At 50.2% G+C, this 22,537-nt stretch overlaps 1 long non-coding RNA gene across 1 annotated transcript in view; it reads right to left on the reverse strand.

The window, feature by feature from the left end:
* Nucleotides 1-8,289: 8,289 nt before the first annotated feature.
* LOC113958792 overlaps nt 8,290-22,537 on the reverse strand; it is a 68,183-nt gene continuing 53,935 nt past the window's right edge. The window contains exons 4-6 of the long non-coding RNA XR_003531625.1: nt 21,459-21,560; nt 20,115-20,229; nt 8,290-11,303 (exon numbers count right to left, since the gene is read on the reverse strand). This is a non-coding gene — a long non-coding RNA (uncharacterized LOC113958792). The remainder of the gene's footprint in view (nt 11,304-20,114; nt 20,230-21,458; nt 21,561-22,537) is intronic.

Raw genomic sequence — 22,537 nt, forward strand, 5'->3', positions numbered from 1 at the left:
CCCATTTGTGTGTTGGATGACAGAACCTTCAGACACTTGGCAACGTCCCACTGAGCTCCCTGCCCATCCTGAGTTTAATTAATTTAGTTGAACCAACATCCCTTGGAAAGGACACAAAGGAAAGGGGGAACCCACACCCTGCCTCAGCTCCCCTACGTGAGCTCTTGGAATTGTTGTTCGGCCAGTGGGTGCTCGGAGAAGCTTCCACTGTGGAATCCCAGGATGGTTTGGGGTGGAAGGGACCTCAAATTCCACCCAGTGCCACCCCTGCCATGGGCAGGGACACCTCCCACCAGCCCAGGTTGCTCCAACCTGGCCTTGGACACTTCCAGGGATCCAGGGGCAGCCACAGCTTCTCTGGGAAACCCATTCCAGTCCTTCACCACTCTCCCCAGCCAGGAATTCCTTCCCAATATCCCATCCAACCCTGCCCTCTGGCAGTGGGAGGCCATTCCCCTTGGCCTGCCACTCAGACATGGGACTCCTGCTGCTGCTCATTAACACTAATTAATCACCTTTGCAGCCTGTCTCCCCAGCTACAGCCCTGGGCAGGGGAAACAAGAGATGAACTCCAAGGTGCTCTTTCCCATACAAATGAACTGGAAGATAAGGGAGGAGAAAGCTCAGCTTTAAAAGGTCAAGCCTTGAGAGGTTGTTGGTTTTTGGACAAGCCCCTGCTCGGGGGGAGGGAAGGAGGAGACCTTGGCACTGTCAGAAGAAGTTGAATAAAGTTCAGCACCTTTTTTAAAGAGCAGGAGTTTGTTGATCTTTAAACTTCATTATTGGCTTCCTGACAGCAAATGGAAGGTCTCAGCTAATGTCAATACTGATTTTCTGGCACTCAATCTCCCTCTGCCTTCTGGGTTTCACCCTCCCAACAGGGCCCTGCCAGGAGTTCCCATTGCAAACTCTGGGTTTGTCCCAGCCTGGAAAAGGCAGTTTGAGGGAGAAAATCAGGGTTGTTCTGCACACACTCAAATCCCCAACTTCTGGAACAGGGCAGGTGGAGTCACCTCTGGGAATTGTTTAGGTTGGGAAAACCCTTTAAGATCATCAAGTCCAACCCAGCACTGCCCAGGCCACCACTGCCCCACATCCCCAAGTGCCACATCCAGAGGGCTGATCCCTCCAGGGATGGAGATTCCACACCCGGGGCTGGACAGCCCTTTCCAGGAAGAAACATCCCCTAAACATCCAACCCAAACCTCCCTGGCACAACTTGAGGCCAGTTCCCCTCATCACATCACTCCCCATTTCCCCTCTTTTCACGGAGCAGGTCAACAGATTTGTGTAACCAATATATTTCAGTGAGTTACTCCTCCTGGCAATTAAAATGTTAACGCTCATTATAATAAAAATATTCCTAAGATTGCTGTTTCTAAACACTTATCTGCATTTATTGGTTAAAAACCCCTTCGTGCAGACTTTGAAACAGAGCAAAGGACAGAAACTAAAAGCCAAAGCTGGTTCCAATTCTTGCTAAAATAAGGGGAGATAAATTTAGGGATTGTGTCAAGTCCCACTAGAGAGCAACAGATAAGTTTGGAGCTGTGTGTGTTTACAGCCCCTCACACAGAGACACACCAGGGACCCCAGAGCTGCTCTGGGAAGCACATTATGAAATTCTGCAGGAATTCCAGCTGTTCCAACCAAGCCTTGGATAGCCAGGATCGGTAAACAACACTTAAGTGAAGGTGTAAACAACACACCGGCTTTACAAGGGGTGCAAAGTGGCCAATAAAGGCAAGAGGAATGAGAGAAATAAAGAGTGTTTTGGCAGCAGGGCTCGGCAGGCACGTCCCACACTGCTGGATGCAAAAAGGTGTAGAGCTACATTTAATATCTTCACTACCAAAGCCACAAAAATTGAGTTTCCATGGAATTTTCCAGGCCAGCCAGCACTGAGAGACAATTCACCCCATCTCCTGCTGGTGCTCGGAAATCCCCGAGATGGAGCAATGAGGAGAGTCAAGAAAACTGTTGGGAAACCTCAATAAAAACTGGAAAAAGCAGGAAAAAACTCAGTCCCAATCATGGGAAGAGCAGCCCAGGCAAGGGAATGGGCTGGGGGTTCTCAGGGCTGGCCAAAATTGTAATTCCAGCGGGAACAAACCCCTCAGAACATGGATCAGCTCGGTCCAACTCGCTCATGGATGGCGTCGTCTCTTGTCACTAATTAATAGCACATTGAGCTCCCTGATATTACAGGATTGTTAACATTAAAACAGGATCATTCTGGAGGCTCCTTCCCACCAGGCAGGGATGTAATTATTCCTTATCTTCCCAGACAGCCAAGCCCAGTAAACACAATTACAAAAAATTTACGTTCGCTGGAGCGTGAAAAAATAAGTCATGAAATTAATATTGTATTTATCCCCTTCCTTTTAGCAGTTATTAAAATGCACCAGTGGTTCCCTGACTATTCCTTTTGAAGGCAGGAATTAATTTTGACTTTGGTTTCCTGCTTGTTTACAAAAAGTTTTTTCCCACCTCTCAGAATTCCAGAGGCTTCCATGTGAAACCAAGGGCTCTCTCTCTCCCTGACAAACAACCTTGGATCAGCTGGTCAAGGATTGTCAGAGGGATGGAGCAGCTCTGCTGGGAGGGAAGGCTGGGAATAGTGGGAATGTTCAGCCTGGAGAAGCTTTGTGGTGACCTGATTGTGGCCTTCCAGGACCTGAAGGAGCTTCAGGAGAGCAGGAGAGAGACTGTGGACAAGGGATGGAGGGACAGGACACAGGGAATGGCTTCCCACTGCCAGAGGGCAGGGAGAGATGGGAGATTGGGAAGGAATTCCTGGCTGGGAGGGTGGGGAGGCACTGGAATGGATATCCCAGAGAAGCTGTGGCTGCCCCTGGATCCCTGGAAGTGTCCAAGGCCAGGTTGGAACACCCTGGGTTGGTGGAAGGTGTCCCTGCCCATGGCAGGGGTGGCACTGGATGGGCACTGAGGTCCCTTCCCACCCAAACCCACTCCAGGATTCTGGGATTTCCTCATTAAAACTCCTCTCACTGGCACGTTTAGCTCCAGCCTCTGGAAGCAGCACAAGGAATGCTCTCAGAGGAACATTTCCAAGTGGATAATGCCCCTGTATGAAGTTTTTAAGTGCTCCCCAGTCAGTGAAGTGTCAAACCCCTCCCTTCCATCCCTGAGTTCACACAACAGCAGCTCCAGCAAAGGGGCCTTTCCCAGGTTCAGACAAACAAAAGCACAATAATAATAATGCTACAACGAGGAGGCAAAGCCTTGTTTGCAATTCCCTCTCCTCTCCTCTGCCTTCCCAATGCAAAAGGGGGAAAAATAAGGAAAGAAAAATGGCTTTATTACGTGCAAATAGTACCCTTAGTCCAAAGGTATACTTTTGGCATAATATGACAGACTTTCACAACAGCTATATTTCCCTTTATTCCTCCTTTTAAACCTCATCCTTATTATTTTTTTTTTTTATTTTTGCTTAAATCCCTGAGCAAAGTATTCCCCGGGAGGGAAGATGACAGTATTCAGGAACAGAAGTGGTGATCCAGGGGTGACTGATGAATTCCTGAGTTAAATATTCTGGCAGAGCTCTGGGAGAGAAACCCAGAGCTGCTGAAAAAGGCAGAAAAGCCTCTGAGCCAGCCCAGGCTCTGCAGGGAGAGTTTCCTTCCCTGGGACTGGAGGGAACAGGAAAATTCTGGATTTCATGATTTGCTGGGGTGGGAGCACCTTTAATTCCAGCAAACACAAGCTGCTCCAGTGATCCCAAATCCCAGCACAGATATTAGGGAGTCTGGAATGGAATACTGAGTTTGGAGACATCCAGGCAAAACCCTTTTCCATCTCTGATGACACTTTCCTAACAGACCAGGGTAAGACTTGCTTGGCAATAACAAGTCTGGAGTGGGAATGATGCCTTTTCTCAGCCCTTAATTCCCAGAGTGGTTTGGGTGGGAAGGGACCTCAAAGCCCACCCAGTGCCACCCCTGCCATGGGCAGGGACACCTTCCACCGGCCCAGGCTGCTCCAACCTGGCCTTGGACACTTCCAGGGATCCAGGGGCAGCCACAGCTTCTCTGGGCAACCTGGGCCAGGGCCTCCCCACCCTCCCAGCCAGCAATTCCTTCCCAATATCCCATCTAAATTTACCTTCCTTTAACCAGTCACACTCACAGCCCCATGCCTGTGAAAATACCCAAAAAACAGTCTATTGAGCTGATTATTGCTGTCCAAGTCACTCCAGAAATCAGGAGGGGAGATGACCAGACTCTCCAAGAACATATTAAAGTTCCTGGATATTTATTCTCACCCCATATCCCAACAAACCCAGCAATCCCTCTCTCAGTTTATCCCTGACTTATAAACCTGCCAAGGGTTTTGTTGGATTAATCCTGCCAGGTTTGCCCCGAGCATCCAGATGGGGAGGCTAAAAGTGATCTCAGGCAATAAAGCCCAAGTACCTCAGGTAAATATTGCTCTTAAAAAGCCATTTACAAGGTCGACAATGGCCAGCAACACCTTAAATAAAACAAAGCACCTCATTGTGTGGAATGGTCTGGAAGGGGGGGGGGGAAACAAGTCAATGCATCAGGGCTCTGAAACCCAGAGCAAGTCCCTCCATTTATCCAAATTCAGCCGGAGCACATCCATCCTTCTCCAGTTTCCTGCAGTTCCAGGAGGTTTGCACAGCAGCAGAACTCCTGCTCAAACACCACTTTTTCCCCACATAAAAGGCTTTTGTGCTACAATAGTTTATTTTTCCTTAAGTAGTTCTTAAATAGAGACTTTAAACTTAAGGAGACCTCAAAGAAAACACAGTCCCTGCACAGTAGGAGCCCTCAGAGGGGTTGTTCTCATCTCTAACACTCATGGAATGGTTATTTGAGCTTTGCTAGATAAGCAATTAACTCCCCAATTAATACTAATATTTTGTATGCAACTGGGTTCTTATTTGAATAAGCAATTATGTGAAGTTCCTTTGATTCCAAATTAGTACCAAAAACATCCTGGCATGGATGGAAATTGTTCCAGAAGGGTTTGTTTAGATCCAAACTCTGTATTTGCAGAACAGAGCACACCCCTGGCACAGAATTTATGAGAGTAACTAAAAAAAAAAAAATCCCTGGCCAGGTTTCCAATGAAGATGTTTCCCCCCTTCTTTGAAGGCTCTGGAAAACATCCACCTGGCTGAAATAGGAGCAGGGGACAGGACTCCAGTGCCTTGGAGGACACTTGTGCTGAGGGTGCGGTGCTGCTTTTAACCAGCATAAATAATATTTACAAATAATCATATAAATAATATAATACAATACAATATACTGTAAAGATAATACAATAATAAATAATATAATACAAAAGCCACAACTCAGTATATCCCTCTGTGATCCTTGGAGGATAACTGGGATAAGAGGATTCCCAGGTGAGCTGAAGGCAACAGGTACATGTTGACAGCACAGAACACAGGATTCCAGGCTGTTCTGGGGAATTAACTGGGAATATGTGACCATCAGCCCCTCCAGGTCCCACAGAGCCATCCCTGCCATTCCCAGCAGGAACAGGCACACCCATCCCTGTCCAGCTCCCTGGATTTCCCTGAGCTGTTGTGGCTAACTGGAATCCCAGCTCTGAGCAGGGCAGTTCCAGCCTGTTCCTTCCCTGTTCCCTCACTGCTCCCAGAGGCTCCAGCAGCACCTGGGGAACTGCCAACAAATCCCAGGCTCTCCAGGCCATGGAGACACAGAGAGCAGGGAGGGAGGGCTGATTATCCTGGAATCAAACTGGTTTGGGATGGAAGGACCTTAAAGCCCACCCAGTGCCACCCCTGCCATGAGCAGGGACACCTTCCATTGTCCCAGGTTGCTCCAACCTGGCCTTGGACACTTCCAGGGATCCAGGGGCAGCCACAGCTTCTCTGGGCAACCTGGGCCAGGGCCTCCCCACCCTCCCAGCCAGCAATTCCTTCCCAATATCCCATTCTCTCCCTGCCCTCTGGCAGTGGGAAGCCATTCCCTGCATCCTGTCCCTCCAGCCCTTGGAAACAGTCTCTCTCCATGTTTCTTGTAGCCCCCTCCAGGTCACAATCAGGTCACTCTGAGGCTTCTCTTCTCCAGGTTGAACATTCCTGATTTTCCCAGCCTTTCAACCCAGCAGAGCTGCTCCATCCTCTGACCATCCCCACAGAGTGTCTGTGGCACCAAACCCTTCTGACCAACACACAACCACCCTCTGCTTTTCCCCCTTTCAATTCTCTTTCCTCTCACTTTGTCACTGAAGTTGAATCCCATCCAAAAGCACAAGACAAAAGCCCTGGACAGTGCAAGGATTTTGAGTGAGGAAAAAACCCAGAAGTGAACACAACAACGAGTTCCCAACTGTACTTTTTATGACAAATATGACTGAGGGATATGACCAAAAGATGCTCCTTAATTTCCTGCAAATAATTCTTATTATTTGCACCACAAAGCACCAGTAATATACAAAGACCTGGACCACAAACTACACTCCCAACTGGACATTTCCTTCTGCAATTAATGCTTTTGATTCCACCCAAACAGAACTTGACAAGAATTAGGTTCCCTCAATTTCAGTCTTGACTCATATATTGAATTTTTTTTAAAAGTACATCCCATTTGACTGGAATTGGGTCTGGAAATGCCTCCTCCCTGTCAGGGGAGCTGCACAACATCCCAATGAGCTCATTTAGAGAGGCAGGAGGCTGACTGTGGGTCAAGAAAATCACTCTAAGACACCACTGGCTCACTGTAACTGCTCAGCAAATAAATCATAGTTCATTACTGGCACTCTCTGAATCCCAAATAGAAATTACAAGCTGCAAAGACTGAGAAACCCTTATTGTTTTCAATCTTTAAACCCCAGGAAAAGGTCACTGAGGTAATTGCTGCAAGAAAAGATCACAGGTCAGGAGAAATGTGTTGGGGTTTTTTTGGTTTGGTTTTTTTTTTTTTAGCTTGAAATGATCAGAAAAAGAGTTTGCATTGGGAGGAATTAAAGAGTGTATTAAATCCCATCTTCAACTCCTACCAAACATTGCATAGATGGAAATTCTAGTTGTGAAAACCAACCCTGGTGGGTCTCATTCAATCAGGGGGGAGCAGATGGTGCTTTGGGGGGGATCAAGGGATCCTGTGCTGGGAAAACCAATGTTGTCAGAGGTGTCCAGGCACTCCTTAGTCCCATTTTCTTTGGGATTTTAGGATGTTCTAGTACAGAACTGGTGACAGCCACGGACACAGGGTACAGCCAATACCCAGGGACATAAAACAGGAGTGCAGAGGGAGGATTCCAAACCTTAAAACACCTCCTGCTGTCACAGAAGCTCATTTGTCGAGCAGCTTTAGACTAAACTGGGCTGGAATGAGATGATCCTTAAGGTCCCTTCCAACCCAAACCATCCTGTCATCCTACACAGGAATTGTTTAAGGGATCCTTGGATACACCAACAAGCCTGAGCCAAAGGCAACAACAAATGAAAACTCGTGAGAAAAACACCTGCTCGGGTTCCAGGGGCTGCCTGAAGAAAGACTTTGTTTTTAATATCATCAGCTTTCATTTTCACCTTTACTTTTCATGAGCTGTAATTTGGTTTCATGACAACCAATTATTGTCCCCAGCAAAGCTGGAGAATAAGAGAAGTTAAAAGTGGTTGATGTTATTAAACCAAGTCAGGCTAAAGGTGACTCAAGCAACAATTAACCCCCCTGAGGTCAGACCCAGGCACAGTCACACAGAGTTTGGCACCTCAGTTGTCCAGGCTCCCTCTGGGGTTTTTTTGAGACCACCATTCCCTGCTCTCCTGACCCTGCAGGGGCCTGGCTGTGCTGGATTTCCTTCCTTCCCTGGAACACGAGTGACCACTAAGAACCCAGCTCAGATCCCAGGTGACTGTTCCCTCCCTCACCCCATTCCTGGGGCTGGGATCAGGGCAAAGGGATGGGCAGTCCCCAGGTATGGAAAAGCAAAGCTGGGAGAGCGGGGGGGGTTCACCTGGAGAACAGAAGGATCCAGGGAGAGCTGAGAGACCCTTCCAGGGGCTCCAAGAGAGCTAGAGAGAGACTGGGGACAAGGCATGGAGGGACAGGACACAGGGAATGGCTTCCCACTGCCAGAGGGCAGGGAGAGATGGGAGATTGGGAAGGAATTGCTGGCTGGGAGGGTGGGGAGGCCCTGGCCCAGGTTGCCCAGAGAAGCTGTGGCTGCCCCTGGATCCCTGGAAGTGTCCAAGGCCAGGTTGGAGCAACCTGGGACAATGGAAGGTGTCCCTGCCCATGGCAGGGGTGGCACTGGATCGGCTTTGAGGCCCCTTCCATCCCAAACCATTCCATGAATCTACAACACCTGCAGCCCCAGGTGTTTCTGCTCTGGATAACACCAGGTCACCCCACCCAGCCCAGCTGGGGCTCCTCAGCTCTAATTGGGGTGTGCTGCTTTCATCCCTCCCACAGCCCCTGCGAGGCTCCCAAAAATCCAGCACCCAAACCCAGACCTGGAAGAGCAGGATTTTACATCCCAGTCCTTCCCTTTGGAGAAGGGAACCTCCTTTGTGCTGCTGCCACCACAGAGAGGGGCTGGGGATCTGCTGCAGCAAAATGCTCCCAAAGAGATAAACCAAACAACTGCTGCCTTGTTTCGGTCAGAACACATCCCAAAACACCCCTCACTCCTGCAGCTTCGTTTGCAGCAAACGCAGACTCCCTGGAACTGGAAACACAGGAACCAGAATTCCCACTCACCCCAAACTCCGGTGCCCAAGCACTGGGTCAGCACGTGCTCCTCAGCACAGCCCCAACTCCAGCCATCCACCCCAACGGGGAATTCCTGGGAAACGCTCAGCATCACTTTTGGCAGCCTGGGAAGAGGCACCTTCCCCCCACCCCTCCCCAGCGCTGCATTTTCCTCCTGAATTATTAAAAGCAAACCCATTTTCACTGCACTGAAGTCATTGCTGGAGGGAGACTCATCCCGAGGACCCAGCACAGTTCCAGGGCTGTGTGAGCCACAGGCTCCGCTCGGCAGAGCTTTGCGATCCTCCAGGGAACAAAGAAAGCACCAAGGATAACATTCCAGGGAAAAGGAGCTGTAATACCCAAATTGCACTGAACCTGCCACTGAAAACACCAACACAACACCCACGACAGCAAGAGGTGAGTGCTGGGGCAGCTCAGCCTCCCCCCTCAGTAAATCCAAGCATTCCTTTTTCCCTGGCACATAACGAGGAATGCTGAAGTGCCAGGGAAGCAACAGGAGAAAACTCAGTCAGAAACGGTGAATAAACCAACAAATAAACGCACAAAAAGCACAGAGCACTCACCAGGGCCAGCAGAGAGGACCAAACCCCCACCACAGCAACTCTCCCACTCCTCCGGGGCACGGCACCAGCCCGGCCCCACCCTCCTTATATGGGCTCCTTAATTACAACTGCAAACACCTGGTTTAATTACCAGGCAGAGCTCATTTCTGGAGCCCCCGCTGCAGCTGAGCACCCAGAGACACCCAGCAGGACACCCAGGGGGTGCTGAGCACCCCCTGCCACTCAGGCTCCCCCTGGGATGTTCAGCACGTCCAGGTTGCTCACAGAGCTCCAAATATTTTCCTGGTATCCGACAGATAAAGGGTGGGTTTGTTCTATGGGGACTCTTGGAACACACTGCCCTTTTCAGGGTGAAAATCCTTGTCAGTGCCCAGAATTCCCAGCAAGAGGGAGGGCCTGGGGAAAGGAAAACAAAGGGAAAATCACCAGAAAAAAGGGGCCATCCCAATTCAGCAGGTGGGGAAACAAAGGTACAAGGACAATAATCCACACTCAGGGGCCTCCCGTGGGTCAAGAGGGGCTGGAATTCCAGAGTGTCCTATTGAGAAGCCACTGATCTCCCGTGCCAGGAGAGCCTATTGCTCTGCCAGGAATTTTTTAAATGAATTTTTTAAAAAATGACCATTCCTGGTTACCTGGGAGTGGTTTTGGGGCACCTGAAGTTGGTTTTTTACCCTGAGGGGTCAGTGCCTCTGGGAGTGCCCAGATTAACTCACCCCACAAATTCCAAGTTAAATGTGGTCTCTGTTATTGCTGGGGTCAGAATTTGATGAAACGAGTTTTGTGTTTGCTGATGAGGGGATTTGATCCCAGTGGAACTGGGAGATGCCCAGAGAAGCTGTGGCTGCCCCATCCCTGGAATTGCTCGAGGCCAGGTTGGATGGTATTTGAATAATGCTAATGGGTATTTTTTCCCCAAAGTGCATTATTTTTACAGTCCCTGCAGACACTGGATATCAGGATGCAATAAACCCCGCTGGAAGCAGTGGAGAGGAGCATCCCAAGGAGCACCCACCAGATCCCTTCTGTCCCTCAAAGCTCTTCCCAGCATCCCATTTCTGCCCACAGACAAGAACTTCAGGCTACTCCCAAAAAACTTGTCTCCCAGTTTGTGTGTGGGAAGGCAGCCAAAGTGTAAATGAGTCCGTGCTAGTGCAGAGTCACACATGCAGCTCCTACAGAGGATGATTAGCTAATTGCAGTTAATTACTTTGCAAACAAAGCTCCAGGACCCGACAAAAGCGTCATAACGAGCGGGTTTTTGTCACTTCATGTCTAACAGGGTAATAAGGCCCCAGTTATTCCCCTACAACTGGTTCTTTGTTTGCTTTACAGGCTGATACCTGCTGATAAAACGCTTTACTTTCAAGTGATAAATTATCTTAATTAACTTTAATTGTTTGCAGATGAATTTATGCAAATGGAGCCGTTTCAGGAGCAGAGGCAGAGGTGGGACTGTGGCTTGGGAGATGGCAAAGGAACACTTGACCTTGTTCAGATCAGTGGGGCTTTAATTCTTTAAAATAAGAACACGAGGCCTGGGGTGAGGTGGGACAGAAGCTGGAATGGGAGGGGAAATACAGCCATGGATTGTTTTCCCAGCCTTTCCCTGAAGGATCAGAGGCTGCTTTGGGTTGGAAGAGACATTAAAGATCATCTCATCCCACCCCCTGCCATAGCAGGGAGACCTTCCATTAGCCCAGATTGCTCCAGGCCCCTTCCAGCCTGGCCTTGGACACTTCCAGGGATGGGGATTCCCAGAGAAAGATTTCCCTTCTTTTGCCTTTATTCCTGCCTGTGATTCCACCCCCACTGCAGCGGTCCATCCATCCATCCATCCAGAGCATTTCCCAGGTGTGCCATGGGGTGACTGAGAGGTTTTCCAAGCACCAAGACAACCAGGAAGCTGAAATCCAGTGGGGGTGGGGGTCCTGCTGCTGCTGTGACATCCCGTGTCCCTCGGTGTTCCTGCTGGAACTGGATTGTCCTCCTGGAGCAGCTGGAGGAAAACAAAAGAAGGATGAGCTGATCAGAAATAAATCCTGGCCCCCAGAACAATGTGCCATGAATTTACACCACCCCTTCCACGCCCTCAGCTCCTCCTGGATGTCTCATTCCTGCTTTTATTGCTTGGGAGGGGGAAAAAATGAGGTTACTCTGAGCAGCCTTGGTCTAGTGGAAGGTGTCCCTGCCCATGGCAGAGGAGGGAACAGGATGAGTATTGATTCCTATCATATCATGGAAGGATTGGGGGTGGGAGGCACCTTAAAAACCACCTAGTTCCAACCCCCTGCCAAAATGCCACCACCCAAATCCCTGTGGGCAGCTCTGACCCTCTCCCACCCCTAAAGCCACACCCCCCTAGAATGCCAGGGTCGCCCAGCACTACCACAGTCTCACACGGGAATTAGTGCAGGAATGTTGAGAGCTGGGGGGTTGATTCATTTTTTTCCACAGAAGGCAAAACACCCAGAAAACTTCAGGCCACGGAGCTGCGTGTCCAGGCCCTTCTCCTTCAGCTGGCCACAAATCAGGGGCAGTTGAAAAATGCTGATAATGAACTGCAGGGATGACCCAGGCAGCCCTGAAGGGACACGGGGCGTGACCCAGGCACCCAAAGCAGGACTGCTCTAATTAGGCACTGCCCTGGGGAGGGAGGGTCAGGGCATTGCCATGGCAACCAGAGTCCACGCTCCGCCTGGAGCAGCCCCGGGAAGCAGGATCAGAGTCATTTAGGCTGGAAAAGGGCTCTAAGGTCCCAGGGTGCAGCTGCCAACTGGCACTGCCCAGCCCAGCACTGCTTCAGCTCCCTGCACTTCCCAGGCAGGAGCAGTTCATCACCAGTTCCTGATGCAACTCCCCCTCCAGTCTTTGGGGAGTTTATGGTTTCTCATCCTACTGGTTTGACTTGTAACTGGGAGATGCCACCACCACTCCCTTTTCCCATTTGATTTTCAGGCAGACAGCATTAAAGCCCCAGATTTCATTTCTGAAGCCAACTTGCAGTTCAATCTACTGGGAACACAGTTGTTTGTTTGCTGCTTCCCCGGGTCAGCACCTCCTCTGCTGTTGTTTCAAGGTTGACAGTGATTTAAACTCAGTGTATTTTTACAAGCTGAGCCTAATCCAGGGGATAAATCATCCCGAGGGACGTTTATTCCTGCCTGTCATTTCTCAGGAAGATGCTCTTAGGGCTGGGCTCGGAACAATGTGCAGTTCCTAAATTTGCTGCCGCTGCCTCGTGGAGGCCCCAGGTTTTAATGAGCTGTGAGAGGCAGGAGGGATGGAGCTGATGCAGCTGAGCAGAGCACAACTGCTGCCCCTCACTCAGGACCATGGCAGTGGGTTCTCCTCATGAATAGAAGGAATTCTGCATTGTAACTGCACCCCTGCTTTGTAGAGACTGGGTGAACTGGGCTCACTGGACACCCGTGAGTGGGACACACAGCCTGTCGTCCCCTCCTGGGAGGAGCCCCTGGATCTGGGCTCTTTGCCAGCACAGCAGAGAATCCCAGGATCCCTGAGGTTGGAAAAGCCCTCCCAGCCCATGGATCCCCCCTGTGCCCGATGCCCACCTTGTCCCCCAGCCCAGAGCACTGAGTGCCACGGCCAGGCCTTCCTGGGACACCTCCAGGGCTGGGCACTCCAAAGTTGGGAGTCTAGAAAAGGCTTCTTAAGGTTTCCTATCACATCCTGACATGGATCTCTGCCCCATTCCCTGTGTTTTTCCATGGCCCAGGTCCTGTGGAGCCACAGGAATTGCCCTGCAGGTGCTCTGAGGGTCTGTGTCCTACCTCCCTCCCTGGTCCTGCTTTAGGCTCAGCCTCAGCTGCCGAGTTTATCCTCTCTCAGACCTCAGTGGAGCTTTGTCACAGACACATCCTCCAGGGAATAATGACACCAGCAATAGCATTAAAGGCAGGAAAAGCCACTGATTTCAGTTATTTGTCAGGCTGGGTGCAATCTCCCAGCTGTGCTGCAGCCCCAGCACAGACAGGCCAAGTCTTTGTGTGCCACCCTTGACATGCCTGAGTCGATGACATTAAATGCCAATGGAAGGATTTCTTGTATTATTTTAATAGCACAAAGCAAGAGTTCCTTGTCCAAATCCCATTAATAACCACTTTGAAAGTGGAGCCTGCAAAGCCCATTAAATCCAGACAGATATATTTTAGGCAAAAGCTAAAACTGTTTGAACTTTGCCATGTCTGAGAGGGCACTTTAATTGAGCAGCAAACAGAGCATTTCTAATCCAGCCCAGATGAGAAAAGAGGGAGCAGAAAGGACACACTTTGAAAGGAGAAGGAAAATAAATAGCAGAGAGGAGCAGTGTCCTGGAGAGGAGCAGTGTCCTGGACCCAGGAGAGCAGGGATGCAGGGATGGGAATGCAAGATGGAGACACCAGGACCAGAACAGTGCCAGGTCAGACCCTTCTGAGAGGGGATGGGATCAGACTTTACCTTCCCCATGAGGGTGGGGAGGGACTGGAATGGATATCCCAGAGGAGCTGTGGCTGCCCCTGGGTCCCTGGAAGTGTCCGAGGCCAGGTTGGAGCAACCTGGGCTGGTGGGAGGTGTCCCTGCCCATGGCAGGGGGTGGGATGGGATGGGCTTTAATGTCCCTTCCAACCCTATTTGTTTCATGATTCTATTTTCCTGTGAAATCAAGGAATTAGCAGTGGGAATCTAACCTAAAATATGAGCATCAATTTTAGTCCACAGCTTCATTTTGCTCTGGTATCACTGACCAAAACTGTCCCAGAGGGTGGGATCCAGAGAAGGTTTGAGCCCCCTACAACAGTCCTGGCTGTTCCACAGGTCTCCACAGAGGTGGCTGAACATTCCCTGACTAAACCCCGTCACTTCAGCCACACTCAGAGGAAAAAAAGGATCCAAATGGCTGGGAGGGAATGGGAGTTCAAATGAAAACTCCAGCTGCAAAGACCCAGAGCTGAAGAGGGAGGAGAGATGAAAGTTCCTCTTCAAGCCCCTGCTCTCCATGAGGAATTCACTCTGGTTTATCAGAGCAGACATGGATATTTCCCATTTCAAACCAAACTGCCTCAAAGCTTGGATGGGAACCAAGCAAGAAGTGGTTCTGAGCAAGAAGTGGGGTGGGAAAGTAAAAGAACAACAAAACAAAGGAAGTTTTTATGGAAAATTGGTGATAGCCTTTCCAGCATCCTGGGAATGCGTATTGGGAAATATTCAAAAGGGCCACTGTGTATTCAAAAATTCAGGTGCCAGGTTTTGCCTCTGAGGCTGCTCTGCTGCAGGGGCTTGGCAGGAAGCCAGAGGGGGGAACATCCCTCTCAATTTGTGCCTCTTCTCCTCCCAGCCAGGGTGGGAATGGGGATTCCAGAGGAGATGGATTCTCTGGTGCCCACACAAGCGATGTGGTGCTCTGGTGACCCTGCACGAGATGTAACAGGTACCCCATGGAACCATCCAGCAGGGATTCATTTCTGGACAGGCCTCAGAAATCCAGTGGGATTTTGGCTCTGGAAGAGAACCTCCAGCCCAGAGCAATTCCCACATTCCTGACACAGCAGCGGGGAAGGGCCGTGCCAGGGAGAGACCAGGAATGCTGAGCTGGATCCTTCCACACCCCAGCCTCTCCCAGAGCACGTTGCAAAGGCTTTGAAGCCAAATGGCAGATTCCCTGTGGCTCATCAACATTCCCTGGAACTCTCCCCTCGTTAATTTGTTGGCAAAATACTGCAAACTTGACAAGAAGCACAGGGCAGGAGTCAAACGCTGCAGCCCGTGTGATTTCTGGGGAGATATTAAATCTGCAAGAGAACAGCCTCTCCATAACCTCAGAGATTAAAAAGATGGGGAGTATTTTGCTATAATTGGTCTTATTCCTATTTGTGCTGCATTTATGAATAATATTAACTCACACAATTGGAGACATATGGTAGGGAGAAAATTAAAAAGTTAGAGAGAAAATTAGCTGTGGGGATGTTTGGCGTGTCTGGGAGATTTTCTTGGGAGGTTAAGTCGTAAATCTCTTTTTTTAGCTGCACATAAAAGCCAAGACAGGTTTTTAAGATGGGAAATTGTTTTTCTCATTCTCCTGGCACAAGAATGGCCACTGATGGCACTGTCAAGTGTCGGACAAGGCTCTCAGGGACGGGGTGGCATTGCTGGGGTGTCTGTGCTCCACCTTCATCCTTCCCTCCCACCAGGGATTTATCCACAGGGATAAGAGCCTGGGTCTCCTCCAGGCTCAGAAGGATGCTCCAGCCCCTTTATAGCACTTCCCGTGGAATCACAGGATGACAGGATGGTTTGGGTTGGAAGGGACCTTCTAAAGGTCATCTGGTCCAACCCCCTGCCAAGGGCAGGAGAAAACTATCCAAAAAAGGGTTCTTAAGGGCAAAGCAGGGCAGGAATTTCATTGAAGTGGTACGTTTACCTGGATTCTGTTAAAGGCCAGGAGTCACCCCAGCAGAGAGATGAACACCAACACAAGCCCTGGCTGGCTGTGCCCTCTTCCACCCCCCACCAAAGGGAAATTTCCTCTGGCTGTGTCATCTGCCCTGGAACAGGAATTGTTCTCCAAAGGGCACTTTGGAAAACAGACCCAGTCCCGTTTAGGGACCTCAATTCTCTTTGTGCTCCTCTAAGCTGAATGAAATGAGGTTTCAGGGTCCTCAAACAATACAATTAATGCCATTACAACAGAGTGCTTTGCAGTAACGACCTGGCTCTGGAATGGAATTGCTTTTCTGGGGCTAATGGGAATTCTTGCATTTCTAATGGGGCACATTTAGTGCAGACATATGTTTTAGAGGCTCTCTCCCATTTGTAAATATTGCAAGGTGTTTATTCCAGGAGTGGGATGCAGCTTTCCCCACAGCCCAGCTGGTTTTCCTGGTGCTTGTCCAGCAGTGCTTCTCCGGGATCCATTTGTGACTTTTCCAAGCTTTCCCCTCTCCTGCTGCCCAGAAGCTGGAGGAGGTTTAATAATGGATAATAACTCATGTAGCATTACCATGATTAAGTGCTCCAGCAAAAGCTCTGCCGAGTTCAAATGACCAGAGATGTAAATCCAGAAGGGACAGCTCCACTTTTTCCAGCTCATCGCACTGACTTCTCCAAGCATCCACTTTGTCTCCCTTGTACCCTGGGGGTTGTCTCAGAAGTTCTTCTGTTTCTCCTCTGATTGCCCTTCCCTAAAACACACCATGCTCCTCAATTCCATCTCCTGATCCCTCCCCTTAAATAACAGCTCAGCAGGAGTTATTTTGCAGTCTCAGGTGACACCAAAGTCCCTGGTCCTGGGGACATCTCCCCTGTCCCTGTGCTGCCCCAGAGCTGCTCTCCTGTGCCACGTTCTCACCCAAAACAGAGGCTGTGTCTCCATGGGATGGTGCAGCAGGTCCAGGAATAGCCATCAGAACTTGTGTCCCTCCTGCTGGAATTCACAGGAACAAATGCACAGGGACACGGAGTCCTCAGCTGGGTCACTGCTGCTCCTGCTGGTGCTGCTGGATCACGGGACCATGGAATGGTTTGGGTGGGAAGGGACCCATCTCTCCCTGCCCTCTGGCAGTGGGAAGCCATTCCCTGTGTCCTGTCCCTCCATCCCTTGTCCCCAGTCCCTCTCCAGCTCTCCTGGAGCCCCTTTAGGCCCTGCAAGGGACTCTCAGCTCTCCCTGGAGCCTTCTCTTCTCCAGGGGAACCCCCCCAGCTCTCCCAGCCTGGCTCCAGAGCGGAGGGGCTCCAAGCCCTGGGAGCATCTCCATGGCCTCTGGACTTGCTCCAGCAGCTCCACATGGTTATGTCAGCACGTTCCCAAAACCTGCTGTATCCATCCCTCCATCCCATTGCATGGATAACAGTGGGATCCCCCACACTGGTGTAACCAGTGCATCCACAGCCACAGCATTCAGGGGACCCAAATAAGACTTTTCCTACAGGAACAGCCCGGCCTCCCTAAAATCCCCATTCCTGTCTGTTGATGAGGGAGAACCCTGGGCTCAGTAGCCCCTGATGACTTCACTAAACAAAGGCAGAGCCACTCTGCAGTGCCCTTCTCCACTGAATGCCCAGCTGGGCACCTTGGCTGGATCCCAGTGAGAAGAATTCTCTCCTAAAGGGAGGAGGATTCCCAGGCAAACAGGAGCAAGGGCAGACACAGCTAATGGGGGTGAGGCCTGGCAAGTCCCCCAGTCTCAGTGTCATTAGTGAACATGTTGTAGCAAAGATGAGAAGAAATGATGGGACAGGCAGGGAGTGACCTCCTCGTGGAGGCTCAGGATCAGGATAATTAGTGGACTCATTACCCCCTTCCCTAGCACAGACCTGTCTCCTTTTCATCCTGTGCCTTGGTACCAAACCAGGCACCTTCTGGTAAAACAAAATGTCAGCAAATGAAGGTCACAAAGCAGGAAAAGCTGCTTCACACACTCTGTGAAATCGCTGCCACCCGAGGTCACCTCAGCACAGCTGCTCCTTTGAGTTGGCTGTTTTATGGGATGTGTGATCTCCAGCCCACTCATCCATCATTTCCAGCTCTCCCACCAGCCACATTTGAGCCAACACTGATCACAGAGGCACAGAGACCCCACCCCTGTAACAGGGAATTCGGGTCCTGCTCACACAGGGGGGTCTCTGGCACAACCCACGGGCTCCTGGAGAAGGGGGTATCCAACAAAATTATGGGAAGCCAAAATCAAGATGTCAAATCACTGGAAATTATCCTGGTTACAAAGTAAAGGTCAGGCTGTGCTTGCTGGGAGTGTTGTTAATGTAAATCAACCTCCCAGGGCACCGTGGGCTCATCAGATCCTGCTCCTGCAGGGAGTGCAGCTGGAACACAGGATCTGGAGTTTTCCACAGGACACACAAGGAAGACCTGCTGGGTTACACTGTGTCAGAATGCACAAAGGGAATGCTTGGAAGACAAAGGGAGGGTTTGCTTTGCATTTGTGATTCAGTCAAAGAACCAGCTGCAAATCTTTGCCAGAGGGAACCAGAGCTGGGGCCAAAGTAATCCTGGAATGGTTTGGGTTGGAAGGGACCTCAAAGCCCATCCAGTGCCATCCCCTGCCATGGGCAGGGGAACCTTCCACCAGCCCAGGTTGCTCCAACCTGGCCTTGGACACTCCCAGGGATCCAGGGGCAGCCACAGCTTCTCTGGGCAGCCTGTGCCAGGGCCTCCCCACCCTCCCAGCCAGCAATTCCTTCCCATCTCAGCCGGGCTGTAATTAGTGCCCCAATATCCCCCTCCCCTTCCCAGTCCCACAGGGGCACACCCTGGGCCAACAGTCATCTGAAGACCAAACTGAAATGTCCTGTTGGCACTCGGATCCCCCCCACGGGGAGGAATTCTGCAGCACTTGATTGTGCTGCACAGAATATCAGACATTTATTAAACATCTGGGGTTGCTGCCCAGCTTTGGGGTGACTTTTTCAAGTCTGTACGTTGGTGAGAGAAATTTTTTCATGCTGAACAGCGCTGGGCTGTGAGAGCTGCTGCTTTCCCCTGAGTGCTGGAAACCAAAGCCAAAAGCCCTGAGCAGGTTGAGGTCCCCAAAGCCTTTTTAGGGCACACCTGTCCAATGGCTTCACCCACAGCTGAACTGCTTGGTTTTATTTCCAGCCCATACAGAAGGATTAGACTCAGAAACAGGGGGGATGTGTATTTTGGAGCCTCTGAATCATTGTCTGTATCTCTCCAGTGAGAGATTTTGTGTCTTTTTGCCACCTTTCCTCTAAAGGAAGGACATTCAGCAAACCCTTTATATCCATTTCAATAAAATCACCAGCTGGAGACACTGGCGAGGCCATTCCTGAGTTTCTGCTGGAACACCAGGGCCTGTGTGAAGCTGTTGGTCCCAATGTCTCAAACATTCACAGTTAAATATGAACCCAAAGGGTAAATGCTCATCCTGTGAGCCTAATGATGCTCCTGGAGAGGGGAGGACTTCCTTGAAGAGCTCCTCCATGGAGCTGTTGGAGCAGGATAATGGCATCTCACAGGCTACAATTAGGGAGGGATGTGGAAAAAGGTGTCAAGGAAAGCAATGAAAAGGGCAATTTATTTCTCCTTTTTTCTCCACTTCTCCCATGCTCCCTTTAGGCTCAGGTTTCTTCACAAGCGATTCATTCTTGTGACTTGTCATTTTAACAACTGCTCACACTTTCAGAGGACATTTCCAGGGGAAAGAAACCCGTGGAAAAAAATGCTGTGAAGCTGCCGTGGAAAACGGGAAATATTTTACTTTTCTCTCCCTTTATCAGTGGCAGAACCATCTCCTGCCAACCAGATGATCTCTCTGTTATTAAATAACTCATTAAGGGCTCAGACAATCCATGGCCTGCAGGGCTGCTTTGTAGGAGCTGAATTCCATCCCCGTTCATTCCTGTCTCTGGGATGGAGAATTTGACAGGAGTAATTTGAGGGTACAGGAGGAGAATTCTGTTGTCTGTCATAAACTGTGATTAAGGTTTTACCAACCACCACTGGCTCCTTATATTTTTGGGAGAAACACGTCCATATATATTTTAACCACCACGAGGGCTCTGTCCTGTGGCACAGGGTGGGAGATGAGCTTTACTGACCTCCTTTGGTGCCCTGACAAATTCAATGTCCTTAAAGCCTCCTCCTGTTGAGCACAAAGGCCACAAAGCTTTTATCATACTCTTAAAAATGAAAGACAAACACTGTGATGCCTTGTTTTTTCATATTCTGTACATCCCCTGAGGTTTAAAATTGACTTATGGATCCCAGTTATTCCAAGTAAACCCCTTTCAGGCTGTTTTCTGAGGAAGTTTCTTATACATGAGCTTTTCCTACCTCTTGCAGGTCAAGTGGAGCGAGGCCTCCTCTTACACAGCATCATCTCCCATCTGTTTGGTTCAATGTCAGTCAAAAACTTCAGGTCTTTTTCCAAGCCTTCAGGGGCCCAAGACTGTGGAATTCAATGCAAATGGAAAAGCTCAATTCCCTGGAAAATCATGGACCTCATGGAACCCCAGCCCCACATCCCTCCTGCCCCCACAGATAAAAAACCAATGGTTTGGGTGGGAAGGGACCTTAAAGCCCATCCCATCCCACCCCCTGCCATGGGCAGGGACACTTCCCACCATCCCAGGTTGCTCCAAGCCCCATCCAACGTGGCCTGGGAATCCTTTAGCCCCAAGGGCTGCAGGTTCATGAACAACCAGGAGCCTGAAAGAGAGTTTTGGGGGAAATGTGTGTGTGCAAGGGAAGGAATAAGGAATGGGGATATAGGCCACCAGGAAAGCTGCAGGGAAACACCAGGATAAATGTAATTAAGGAAACCAGGGAATCCCAAAGAAAGGAGAAACTGAAGAATGATCCCACAAAGTGCATCAGAGACCTGGGGAGAAGAAACTGGGTAAGTCCATGAATCCAGGAGTCAGGGAGAAGGGAAAGTTTGGGAAGGTTTGGGAAGGGAAGGTTTGGGAAGGGAAGGTTTGGGAAGGGAAGGTTTGGGAAGGGAAGGTTTGGGAAGGTTTGGGAAGGTTTGGGAAGGGAAGGTTTGGGAAGGGAAGGTTTGGGAAGGTTTGGAAAGGGAAGGTTTGGGAAGGGAAGGTTTGGGAAGGTTTGGGAAGGGAAGGTTTGGGAAGGTTTGGGAAGGTTTGGGAAGGGAAGGTTTGGGAAGGGAAGGGAAGGGAAGGGAAGGGAAGGTTTGGGAAGGCAAGGCAAGGCAAGGGAAGGCAAGGCAAGGGAAGGCAAGGCAAGGGAAGGCAAGGGAAGGCAAGGCAAGGGAAGGCAAGGCAAGGCAAGGCAAGGGAAGGGAAGGCAAGGCAAGGCAAGGCAAGGCAAGGCAAGGGAAGGGAAGGGAAGGCAAGGGAAGGGAAGGCAAGGGAAGGGAAGGCAAGGCAAGGGAAGGCAAGGGAAGGGAAGGCAAGGGAAGGGAAGGCAAGGCAAGGGAAGGCAAGGGAAGGCAAGGGAAGGCAAGGGAAGGCAAGGGAAGGGAAGGCAAGGGAAGGGAAGGCAAGGGAAGGGAAGGCAAGGCAAAGGCAAGGCAAGGTAAGGCAAGGCAAAGGCAAGGCAAAGGCAAGGCAAAGGCAAGGCAAGGCAAAGGCAAGGCAAGGCAAGGCAAGGCAAGGCAATGTCCTGAGGGAACTCAGCTGGGCCGTGAGAACACAAATGTCTAATTTTTGTCCTTACCTTGGAGATCTCTCAGACTCTCAGGGCTTCTGTAGTTGCATCCCAAATAACTCAGAGTGGTTTGGGAATCTGGGAAGTGGTGGCAGCTGACAATGAACCACTCTGCGAAGGAAAGAAATGGAAACCAACTAAGTAAAAGCAGCCAGTGCCCATGTACACGATCCAAACAGCTGGATCGTGGCATTATCCCATTACAGCCCCTCCAAAACATTTTCCTGACCAGGAGGGACCACAGGACACCCAGGAGATTTCCTGCTGGGAGCCCTTGAGCATCACCACTGTCTCCATATCATGGTCTGGACGTAATTCTTCAAACACAGGCCAAAGCCAATAATTAGCTCAGTGTGTAATTATCTCTTTCAGCACCTCTGCAGTTCAGACTCTGTGAGGAATTTATTTCCTGAAGGGCTTTGGAGGGTTTTGCAAGTACAGAATGAAATTTGTTAACTGTTAATAACTCCCAAATTAGCTCATTTATTAAGGGCTGGAAATAACTCAGCCCTGTCAGCCGGAATCAACAAGTTATCTGGGAACGTAAAGAGGCAAAGAAACAAAAGAATATTTAATCCTTTCTCCAGTCCAAGGCAGGGGGAGGACCAGAGATATCAAAGGATGTCTCAATTCCTGATTGGGAGGGTGTGGAGGCCCTGAAATAGAATTCCCAGAGAAGCTGTGGCTGCCCCTGGATCCCTGGAAGTGTCCAAGGCCAGGCTGGAGCAACCTGGGCTGGTGGAAGGTGTCCCTGCCCATGGCAGGGGTGGCACTGGGCAGGGTTTCAGGTCCCTTCCCACCCAAGGTGTTCTGTGATTCCATGACTCTGCTGGACCCTCTGAGCTTGATCCCCAGTTTATTTTATTTGGGGCTTTTCCCCTTTGGAGTACTGGGTGAGGAATTGTTTCAGAGTTCAGCTCCTCTCCCAGCACAACCCCCCAGGTCTGACTGATACAAACTCCGTGGTGAGCAATGCCCTGGGATGGCACCAGGAGCTGAGCAGGAACAAACACACAACTGCTGTGCCAATCATTCCCGTTTGGGAGCTGTGGGATGGCACCAGGAACAAACACACAAGTGCTGTGCCA

The sequence above is a fragment of the Corapipo altera genome, unplaced genomic scaffold (genome assembly GCF_003945725.1).
Source record: "Corapipo altera isolate COAL_440 unplaced genomic scaffold, ASM394572v1 190, whole genome shotgun sequence".
Classification (NCBI taxonomy): Eukaryota; Metazoa; Chordata; class Aves; order Passeriformes; family Pipridae; genus Corapipo; species Corapipo altera.